Genomic DNA, 11,186 nt, shown 5'->3' with positions numbered 1-11,186 from the left:
GCAAGTAGAGGGCTTCCCTGGTGGCACAGTGGTTGAGAATCTGCCTGCTAATGCACGGGACATGGGTTCGAGCCCTGGTCTGGGAAGATCCCACATGCCGTGGAGCAACTGGGCCCGTGAACCACAACTACTGAGCCTGTGCATCTGGAGCCTGTGCTCTGCAACAAGAGAAGCCGCGATAGTGAGAGGCCCGCACAACGCCATGAAGAGTGGCGCCCACTCCCCACAACTAGAGAAAGCCCTCACACAGAAACAAAGACCCAACACAGCTAAAAATAAATAAATAAATATATAAATTTATTAAAAAAAAAAGAAAGAAATGCAAGTAAAGGACTTGATTATTTCTAAATTTTCAAGGAGTGATGCTGGATTCTGTGTGTGTCTGTGTGTGGGGGGGTGGGCGGTGTTTGTGTGTGTGTGTTTGTGTGTGTGTGTGTTTAAATATTATCCTGATTGGACAGGACCACTTGAATTATGGAATTATGCATTATCCCTACTACTTCTATCATTATTATTCTCTCTGAGGGTTATTATATCTTCTGGTTTAAAATGGCTATCCTGCTCTTAATCAAGTACCTGCTTTCACTTTCAAAAATATCCCAATTTATACAATAAAATTTATGGTCAGCCTCTTCTATTGCTGCTGTTGTCACTGCTATTATTTTTTTAATTCACAATTGAAATAATCAATGCAAATTTTAAAAGTTTATATTATTCTATGTACTCTTAGAAAAATATTTTTCATAGATTTTAATAGCAAACAAATTCCTCAGACAATTAAAGCACCTCAAAACTCATTTGGCCCATAAATGCCAACTTCTTGGTGAAACGGAGACTTTAGATACTATCTTACCCTAATGTATCCAATGAGCCCATGCATACACACAAATGACATCTCCAAATATTCCTTTCACTTAAATGTTCTTTCCTCTTTAGATCCTAAGAGGATAAAGGACAAGTTCCAAAGTTAGGCTACATCAGGTTTCTTATGTGGACACTGTCCATAAGAACATGGAAATCTAATTTAATATAACAAAGCCATTTACAGCTCGAGATCTTTAGACACAACAAGCATGTCAGCAGTAGAAGCAGACATCTTCCCTAAACTTAATTACCCATCAACCTTATCTTACTCATTTTACTGCCTTGTTCTTTAACTATTCATCAAGAATTATAGCAGGCATAAACTGGTCAGCTAGTCCACTAGTGAAAAAGGCAAAAAAGAATATTCTAAGTCACAAATAGCAGTACTTGTAAAGTTGATGCCTACATGACATTTCTTCCTTTTTAAAAAGACACGCTTTGGAAGAATTCAACTGGTGGTATTTACATTTTGTATTGGGCAACTTAGGATGCCAGTTAAAGATTGTTTATTGTCAGGCCCTTGAATTTAATGATCTTCCTAAAACATATATGAAGCACATAAAGAGGACATTATAAGATTTAATTTTAAAAGAGAGAGACAGAGAGAGAGTCAGCCCACTACGAATCTCTGAAGGCAATTATAGTGAAATATTCATTGTTCTCTACTTGGAAATTGTTACAAAAACTTTTTTCAAAAATATTCCTTACAAAGGAAATGGCTTAGGATGGGACATGTTTTTCAAGCCAAATGGAAACATTTCTATCTTGGGGGAGGAGGGGAGTGGGGATTAATATAAAAACAGAAAAAAGGCAAAAAGAGTAAGCTTTTACTAAATGAGTTACCCCAAGGTTCAGTTCCCTGGCGATGAATTTTTGCAGCTCTTTCTACTTTTCAAGGTCTCCTCCATCTTCCTTGGATATCTGAACCACATTTCTCTCTCTCTCTCTCTCTCTCTCAGCCTGTCTGTCTAGGTTTCCAAAATGTTTGCTTGGCTTTGGTCCGCTAACACCACTCAATAAAATGCGTTCACTACCTTGGGAGTATCTGTGGTCATGTAATCCCATAATCATATTCCTAGATGATATGTCAAAATTCATTTAAGTTGGACTTAGTGCTCAGCATGAGCTCACAAAGATGTCCATGAGAGGGGTCAATGATGACTTCATCGTCTAAGGATGAACTCACCAGCTTTTCAACGTCTGCAGAGCAGAGGCCCATTTCAATGACAAACAGAGCCTTAAGGTCAAAAGAAAAATCTAAGAAATCAAGTACCTCTAAAATCTGAAAATAACTCATTTCATGGATGAATACAGAACAAGAGACTGAAAATACTTCTTTGGCTGGCATTGTCATGGAAAAACAAGAATTGGAGCATCACTTTCCTGAAGTTATAATGAAATCCCTAGGGCAACACACCAAAGTGAAAGCACTGTGTACAGAGCTGTGTGCAGGTGACTGAAAAAAGTTCCAAGTTCTGATCTGTATATGCTCTATTAAATATGATCAGATCTACACAAATATCTCTGTGTATATGTTTCCAGTTGTGTGGTCACTGTTATCTCTACTTCAACTATGCCCAGCTGCTCTCCTTCTATGTCATTTCTAGGAAAGTTTCGTTAATTGACTTCGTTCTTGGATACTACCATTTTATTGTCTACTAGTACACTACTTTATTTTTAGACTTATGACAACATTTGGAGGATAATTCCATTTTGCTAAGCTGCAGTTTTCATCGCAAAGTTTTTCTCTCTGTAATTTGTCTGGCAAAAAGTTTCAAAATCATTCTTGGGCCGTTGTCATAAAATCACATCAGTTACCCAACATCCCCGATATTGTTGCATTTTCTCCAGTTCAATTAAGAAGGGCAACTGGATCATTCATGTTAAATCTAGGAAAACACTGCAGAATCAAACTTTTAAGAAATTTTTTTTCTGTAAAAGTATCTAGTAACCTTCAGGCTACTTGTCAAAAAGGAAATAATTACACATTTGGTTCAGTTCTCTTTTCTGCTTCCTGAAAGCTTACCCGGAAAGATAAATATTGAAGTAAAAGAAAAAATATAGATAATAAAAAGGCAGCATCCAAGAGAAAAAGTGCTAAAGTGATGGAGGAATATAGCTGCCTCAGATGGGAATCAGCACAAAATTCTAGGTATGTAGAAAACTCATCCTCAGGCTGGGTGGAGAAAAATAAAGTTTCAATAACAAAAAATTTGTGTCAAAAGAAAAAAAAATGTGGTACCGCAGGGAGTGGGGCACTAGGAAAATTGCTTGAGGGTGGAACCACAAATGGCAGATGGATAAAGTTAGGTGGAGCCTTGAAATAAACTGAAACCTTTTTACCGGACTTGAGGATATGTAGATCTCATTGTTTTGTAAAACCCTAGGAATTTCTCCATGACCCACGCCCTTCTTAACAATCAACGTGGTACCAGGTTAAGATGCAGGTCTTTTCAGGTTCTTTGGACTTACAAGCCTGTCTATGGTAGAAATAGCAGTGTTGAAAGCTTAGCCAATAACTTTCAGCCCTTGACACCTGACCTGCCGTGGAAATTAAAACAGAATAAATATTCTTTTCAGTAATTATTTTGATAGGGAAACTGGGCACCGGACCATGAAACTTTGCTAAAGCTCCCAAACAAAGGTCAGATATAAAACCAACACCCTGTCCTCAGTGGAATTTCTCCAAGTGATGCCTCTTCCAGAGGTAGAAGAATTTTCAGACCAAATCAGAAGACTCCAAATAGGTGGGATGACTGAAAAGAAATTTATATTTCTAACTCATGAACTTTTGGAAAACCAACAGGTCTTGCTGTTCATCATTTAGTACTTTCTACAATAAGCTGTGCAGCTGCTCTGTGATTTAAAACGTGTCATTCTTACAGAATCCAAGGGCAACCGTTACCAAAATCCCAATCCCTTGCAGAACCAGACAAATGATTCCATTCAATTAATCTCTGTAGTAGAAACAGTTAGAAGCGAAAGGAAGTAGAATCTAAAAATCTCTGGGATTTACATGGCTGGCCTCAGGTTGAGCTACAATATAACCACGTGTATCATATTAAGATTGTCAGAATTCATTTTTTTACATTTAAGGAGAATACAATGAGGTTTAAGCAGAGCTGTGGGTTCTATTGATACTTGGCATCCCAAGGCTCCAGGAGGGTGGGGTTACATGGATTATGAAAAATGCAAATCAAAGACCTTGAATTTCCCAAGAAAATTCCAAAATTCACACAGCAATAGATATTTGCTCAGCAAAGAATAAGCAACAGAATTTGAGACAGGCCCACAGAACTTCAGAGAAAACAGGCCTGCCAACAGAGCAATGAAGTAGCATAGAGCTTATCTTCTTTTTCTGCTTGTCCTTTCCTTCAGCTTCCATTCCTAGAAAGCAATTGGCACTCATGGACTCCCTTCAGAGATCTTAGATGAGAATGGCTCATTGCCCTTGAGCTACACAGAAATGTGCCTGTGGGTGTCTTAGGTCATCAGTTCCCTGGAAGCAGAGCCTCAGATGGGGGTTCTTATGCAAGTGATAAATGGAGGGAGAACTCACAGAAGAAACCTGTGAGGAAGCATTGAGAGCAAGAGGAGTCGGGGGAACAGTCAGGCAAAGATGTGTTTGCAGAAGTCCAGCCTCAGCCTGGTCCCTCAGGGAGCTCCAGAGAGTGAATGGCACCACGTAGTTGGTCTAACTTGTTGGACAGGGAACCAACACTTGCAGTAGCCCACCAGCCCAGGGAAGGGGATCTGGATGAGCCACCTATAGCACCTGCTATGTATAATATGTGTGGCCATCATATAAACATGGAACATCTTCCAAGACAATTAATGTTGCTCAATATTTGCAGGGCCATGGTTTGAGTGTTATTTTTTTTTCTTGTTGGCAAAAAATATAAAACTTTTTCTTTATGTTAGGGCAAAAATGATATGTATTTTTAAGCTAAAACAAGGTTTTCAGTACCAAATTAATCATGTCACATCGTTCATCAAAATCTTCCAAAGTCTCTTCTATTGGAAATATTTGTGGTCTGTCCAACATCTATTTAAGGAAATGCCCAGGGGATTTGGGTAGATGCTACTCCCTGGTTCCAGAGTTGACCATATGACCTGTCAATCAACAGCCTCTTGTCTCCAATGACTGGTTCAGACAAAGGAACATGACCCAAACAGAGGCATTGAGAATTCTCCCTGGGACTCTTAATGGAAATATAATGAAAATATTACCCTCTTTTTGCAGGAATTGCTAGATGTAAGCCTAGACCTTTAGGTGCCATATTTGCCTAAGAAAGAAGCTGACCCACAAGAAGCAGAGTTGAGAAACAACTGGAAGTAGCTGTGCCTGAGGTCAGATACAACCCTGGGCTTCCCGGGTGCTTGTCAATTACCTTGCAGTTACTTTTAGCTGAAAGAATACTGATCACTAGAGTTACTCATCCGCTGCCAGATAAAATCTAAACTCCTTTGTAGAAAAAATATGGCCCTCGACTGACCCACACACATCCTTCACCTATCAATCCCGCTCCAATTCCAATTCATGCCCTAAAAATAGTGAACAGCTCGCCATTTTCCAACCTCACAACGGTTTCATTTCATGCCACACCTTTGAAGAGGCTGTCCCCATTGCCTGGAATGCCAGTCCCCTATCTTATGTATCCTTCAGATTTCTGCTACATTACTTATTCCTCCACCCAATTTTTTCTGATGGTCTCAGTCTCCTTTAAGGCACTTTTTCTCCATACGGTTGGCCCTTGATGGGTTGTGTGGCAATGACTGGCTGCCCTGATTGTCTCCTCACCAGGAAGGACATGTCTTTTTGTTATCCTCAGTTAGGACCAAAATACCACATACTAAGCAGGAGCTCACATTGAGTGCTTGAGAAAGAAAGAAAAAGACAGAGGGAGTGAAGAAAGAAAAGAACAAAGATTCCAGAAAATTCCAAAATATTCTTGGGCTCCAAGAAAAGCATCTTCACTTGTGGAACTTCACATATTTATATGGAGCAATAAGAGAGAGATTTTTGAAGTAGGCTTCTTCCCTCGTATATCACATTCTTTAAAATATTATCTTATCTTATGAATTAGATGGGACCTTTCTAACAAAGTACTCTTATATTAATTTGAGTTCTGCCCAAAAATGCCTATAAGGCAGGCACTTAAATCTTGATATCACTCTCCCAAAAGCTCAGAATATATTGCATTCCACTAAAGTTAACAAAATCGTCAATTGTAGAGGACACAGTCACGAAATGCTTAGCTTGGCACTCAAGTTTCTTTGCAGTTGCCTGATACTTAAACTATCTAATCTTCAATTATTTTTCATCTATGAAATGAGAATAACATAAATTCCCTGATAATGTTAAGAATTAAATGGGACAGTGAGACAGAAGTAAGGACTGATTAAATGTTAACATTATCCTCATCCTCATTACTGGCACCTCTACCTGTTATACAAGAAAGATGGTACATCTCTTCCTAGCTCCTTCCCCCATTCCTCCCACCTGGCATGTCTGTCCCAGTTTTTGCTCTCCTCACCTCTCCATCTCTCTAAACCAACCTTAAGACCTACTTCCTTGAAGTACTTTCATGACAATCAACATGGCTTCAAATCTCTTTCTTTATCCTTGGAGACCTAAAAAAGTAAAAGGATGTTTAGCTTTAGGTGCTCTGTCAACTACAAATAAGTAGAATCTGTTTACTGGTGAATTAGAGATTAAATGATTGCTTCACATCTGAAGGTGGTTACCTTCTTTTCTCAGTTCCTATCTGCCAGAGTTCTATAAGATTTTCACCATCAATGTCTAATTGAATACAATAGATCCTCTTTCATTCAAAAGCCAAGCCACCAAAGAATTTGAAAAGCTAAATTTCCTCCCATCAGCTCTACTCAATTATATTGCCTTCCCAATAGCTCATAAAGGCCTTGGGAAAGGTCAGAGAACTTTGCTAAAATCACCTCAGTATATTCTAAGTCTTCAAACTGGGAAATCCATATGTGGTAATATGATGAGTCCTGGTTAATCAAATGGTTAACAATTTACTCAACGCTCCCATTCCTCAGCCATCATTCAGTGGGATTGTCCTGGAAATGCGTACCTACTTTCCCCCTGGTTTAGTGAGAAAGTCATTGTGTGGTAAATCCCTTCCGTTCACACCAGGAAACGTTAATTATCTGCCAGGTTTCTGTAATCCTTCTCCACACTCCTGGGAGAGGGGAATTTTAAAGTGACAAGTGACTGTGAGGTGTATCCCACACTAACCCCAGGAGAATGGGGCCCCTTTTCACTTGGCGCTTCCTCTCACCCTTGGGGTAACAGGAGTGTCAGGGAGCTGTGGAGGAGATATTCCAGGCCCGGAAAGTTCAAGTCAAGGCCCACTGGGAGGAATTTGCTGAAACCTTCCAACTCCTTGCTGTTGCTGATTTTTTTTCCCGCCACTGGAAATCATTGAAAACCAAATAGGACATCCATATGGAAATCCTTTGTGCAGTCCAAAGACTCTAACTGTATTGCTTTGGGGAGAGTATAGAATCTGGCTTATAAGAGTAAACTGGTTGGTCCTTCCAACTCTGACCTTTGCTACTTCTCCCACTGATTCTAAGACAATACTCGTTCAGTTGACTCTCTAATTCCAAATAGCTGCGCTGTCCCCAAATACTACCAAATGGAAATTGGTAGGAACTGTTTAAGAACTATGTTATTTCTGGACTCTTATAGTCTTTGTAAAAGACGATTATGATGATCACTTACTTTGCCTGTTTATTAAACATATTATATATCATTTTAGAAAAGCTCTATATGTATATTCTCTTTTAATCCCTCTTCCAAATATTATTCTACATAAAAGTCTAAATACAACTCTGACCATGTCACCTCCTTCTAACACCTTTCATGGGCTCCCATGATTATCTATACATTAAAAATATCAATAATAAGAATAATATAGCTAAAACTTAGTGGTTACCTACCTACTATGTGTACCAGATGCTATGCTACAAGATTGGCATGCATTAACTCATTTAATCCTTATTAAAACCCTGAGTTGAATACTACAATTACTAAGTTCCCATTTTACTGATGAGGAAGCCAAGGCCCAGAGAAGTTTAGCAATTTGCTTAAGGGGGCACAGTGCAAATGACAGCAAACCACTTACTCAAATCCAGAATATCTCGGTCCAGGTTCTTATTCTTAACTACTAGGCTTTGTGGAGGACCTCTGAAGATAAAAGCCTATGACACGGCCTATGAGAGTGACTAAAAAACTTATGAATAATTAGACCAGGTTGCAGATATAAGCAGGAACTCTCCCAGGCTAACCAGAACTTATATTTACTGTATCTATAGGGCCCTACTGGTCTGGCCGTTGCCTGCCCTGCCAGCTCCACCACATACAGTCCCCCATTCATTTTCTGGACCCCCGTCCTACTGGCCCCCTTTCTGCTCCTTCATCATTCCCTGCTGCCTTTGGATACGTTATTCGTTCTACACAAAATACTCCCCCTTTCCTACTCTCCTCATTCTCCTCTCCTGGTGAGTATATTCTTTCTTCAGCCCTCAGCTCCCAGTGGTCCCCCTGAACTGAGTTAGGAAATTTTTTATACTCTCCATGGGATGATATCATTCTGATTTTGGTTAATATCCATCTCCCCTCCACTCCCCTCTATGCTCCATATGGGCAGAGACTGGGTCTGTTCCCTGTTTCTCTTAGTTATTAGCCTTACACCTGGCACAGGTTAACTGCTTAATAAATATTTGTCAAAGGAAAGGAGGGAGGGAAAGTGGAAGAAACATAAATGACAAGACACTGACTTTTGTCCAGATTGTATAGATATAAATTTATTCCATAATTCATTCGACAATGAATGAATTCAACAGTGTTCCAGGTACCATTCTAGGTGTTGAGGATACAACTGGAATAAGATGGGGAAAGTGTCCATTCTGGTTTACAATCAATAAACCCATAAACAAATAAACAAGATCATTTCAGATGGTTCAGAAAGCAATAACAAATAAAACAGGACAATGTGGTAGAAAGTGACTGGGAGGTAGATTTAAATTTGGTAGCCAAATAGAGACACAGACGTAGAGAACAAACGTATGGATACCAAGGGGGGAGAAGTCGGGGGTGGGATGAATTGGGAGATTGGGATTGACATATATACACTACAATGTATAAAATAGATAACTAATGAGAACCTACTGTATAGCACAGAGAACTCTACTCAGTGCTCTCTGATGACCTAAATGGGAAGGAAATCCAAAAAAGAGAGGGTATATGTATACGTATAGCTGATTCACTTTGCTGTACAGCAGAAACTAACACAACATTGTAAAGCAACGCTACTCCAATAAAAATTAATATAAATAAATAGATAGATAGATAGATAGATAAATTTGGTAGCCAAGAGTTCATCGCAAGGTGACATCTGTGATGAGTCCTGAATGATGAGCAGCTCTGCCAATGAAACTTCGGGCGGAGGTTTGGTGCTGGTTTGGTGCTGGTGGGACTCTTAAGGGACTCTTAAGCGATGGCAAGGAGTTGATATTTTATTTCACGTGCATTGGGAAGTGCTGGGTTTTAAAGAGAAGAATGAATTGGTGTGAATAACTTTTTGTTTTTTGAAGACCACTCTGGTGGCTGAATTGAGAATATGCTGGAGGATGGGGCAGAAGCTGGGAAACAGTTACAGTAATTCAGGCACGAGGGGGACAGTGAATGAAGAGGTGTTTATGGAGGTGTGGTCTAGCAGTGTTTCTCAAACTTTACCATGCCCATGAATCACCAGGGAACTTGCTGAAGAGCCGATTCTCATTCTACAGTTCTGGGGGTGGAGTGGAAGAGCTGAGATTCTAAATTTCTAACAACTTTCAGGTAATACTAACGTTGCTGATCTGAAGACCACAGTTGAGAAGCAAGAGTCTGTAGAACTTGATAGATTGCATTCGGAAGGCATGAAAAGAGTCAAGAATTATTTCTGCTTTTCTTTCTCTCTCATCTTTACAAAGATGATAGTGGCATTTATTGAGAAGGAAAGCTTTATCACCATCCCTGCTTTCTAAAGTACCTATCTGGGGGGGATTGGAAAACGTTTTAGGAGGATTGAATAGCAACTCACTTTGGCAAAATAGCCAAACTTGGGATTATGCTAGTGTAGAGGCACATTTCTAGCCCAGTATAAAACTGACACATGAACTAGGATGAATCCAAGCTCTTAGCAGTAAAATGACCATTTTCTGATGAGTATGCACTCATTGCCAAGTACTTGGTTAAAAAGGGTAATTTATGGATTATTATTTTTCCCAGAGACATCAGGTGCCCTTAAAGGGTGGTAAAAAATTGGGTCATAGAACAACTGAAATAAATGGGACAAAGGAAATGATTCTTAGACTCCGGCAACAGATTCTTAGACTGTTATTTAACAGTTGTTCACTTGTTCCTAACAGGCCCACAATCTTTATATTCCTGGCAGAGCTAATTTAATTCCATAGGCAAAAATTCTCCATCTTTAGACTTTATTGTGTTTTCCAGAAAATGAAGCCTGGCTGTTGAATTGCTGAGCAACTGCTAAGTGTGCTCACAAGTGAAGTCTTTTTATATTTATGAATCTGAAAGCTGTTCTAGAATTCTCTGCCCTTGCTCAAAGATGTTACACAAAGCCAACTGGAAATTTTCTGGCTCCAGATGTGCACCATAAATTGAGTCTGACTTTATAGGTTGTGCAACTTCACTGGTTGCTCCTAGAAATGGAAAAACATGGCAGGTCCAAGACTCCCTATGCTATTCAGGTTCCCCTTTCTGTCCCCTCTCCCTTGCTTCTCCGTCTCAGGGGCTGCTCAAGTGGATCTGGTTGCACAGCTCACAACCGCAGTTGTATTTTGCCTGAGTTTAAGTCCTCCTCAAAATAGTGTTTCCAATAGGCCCAGAGTATTTCTGACTTGGAGGGGCACTTTGAGCTGGAAAATATAATTTTTTGGCTTGAAGAAAAAATTTTAAAGACTTATAAAAATTCCCAGAAGACTCTTTGGACATCAACTAGCTGTTACCAAAGAACATTGTGCAAATGAATCAGAAACATATGGATTAAGTTCCCCCTGAATTAAACATGGGTTTCACACATGAAGGGGGTGGGAGCAGGGGTTGGTGTGGGGAAGAGCATGACAAAAAGATTTCACATCTTTGTTAAATCAAAACCATTTGAAAAATCCATTTTTAGAAAGAATAAAAACACTACTTATACTTCAATTCATCTTGATTTGAAATGTTGTTTATTCTAGTTTAGAGAGCTCTTCTTTGACCTTGGTCTTCAAAAATGACCTAATAG

The sequence above is a fragment of the Balaenoptera borealis genome, assembly GCF_965194805.1.
Source record: "Balaenoptera borealis genome assembly, chromosome: 16".
In the NCBI taxonomy this organism is placed as follows: domain Eukaryota; kingdom Metazoa; phylum Chordata; class Mammalia; order Artiodactyla; family Balaenopteridae; genus Balaenoptera; species Balaenoptera borealis.
Note: the sequence above shows the minus strand (reverse complement) of the source record.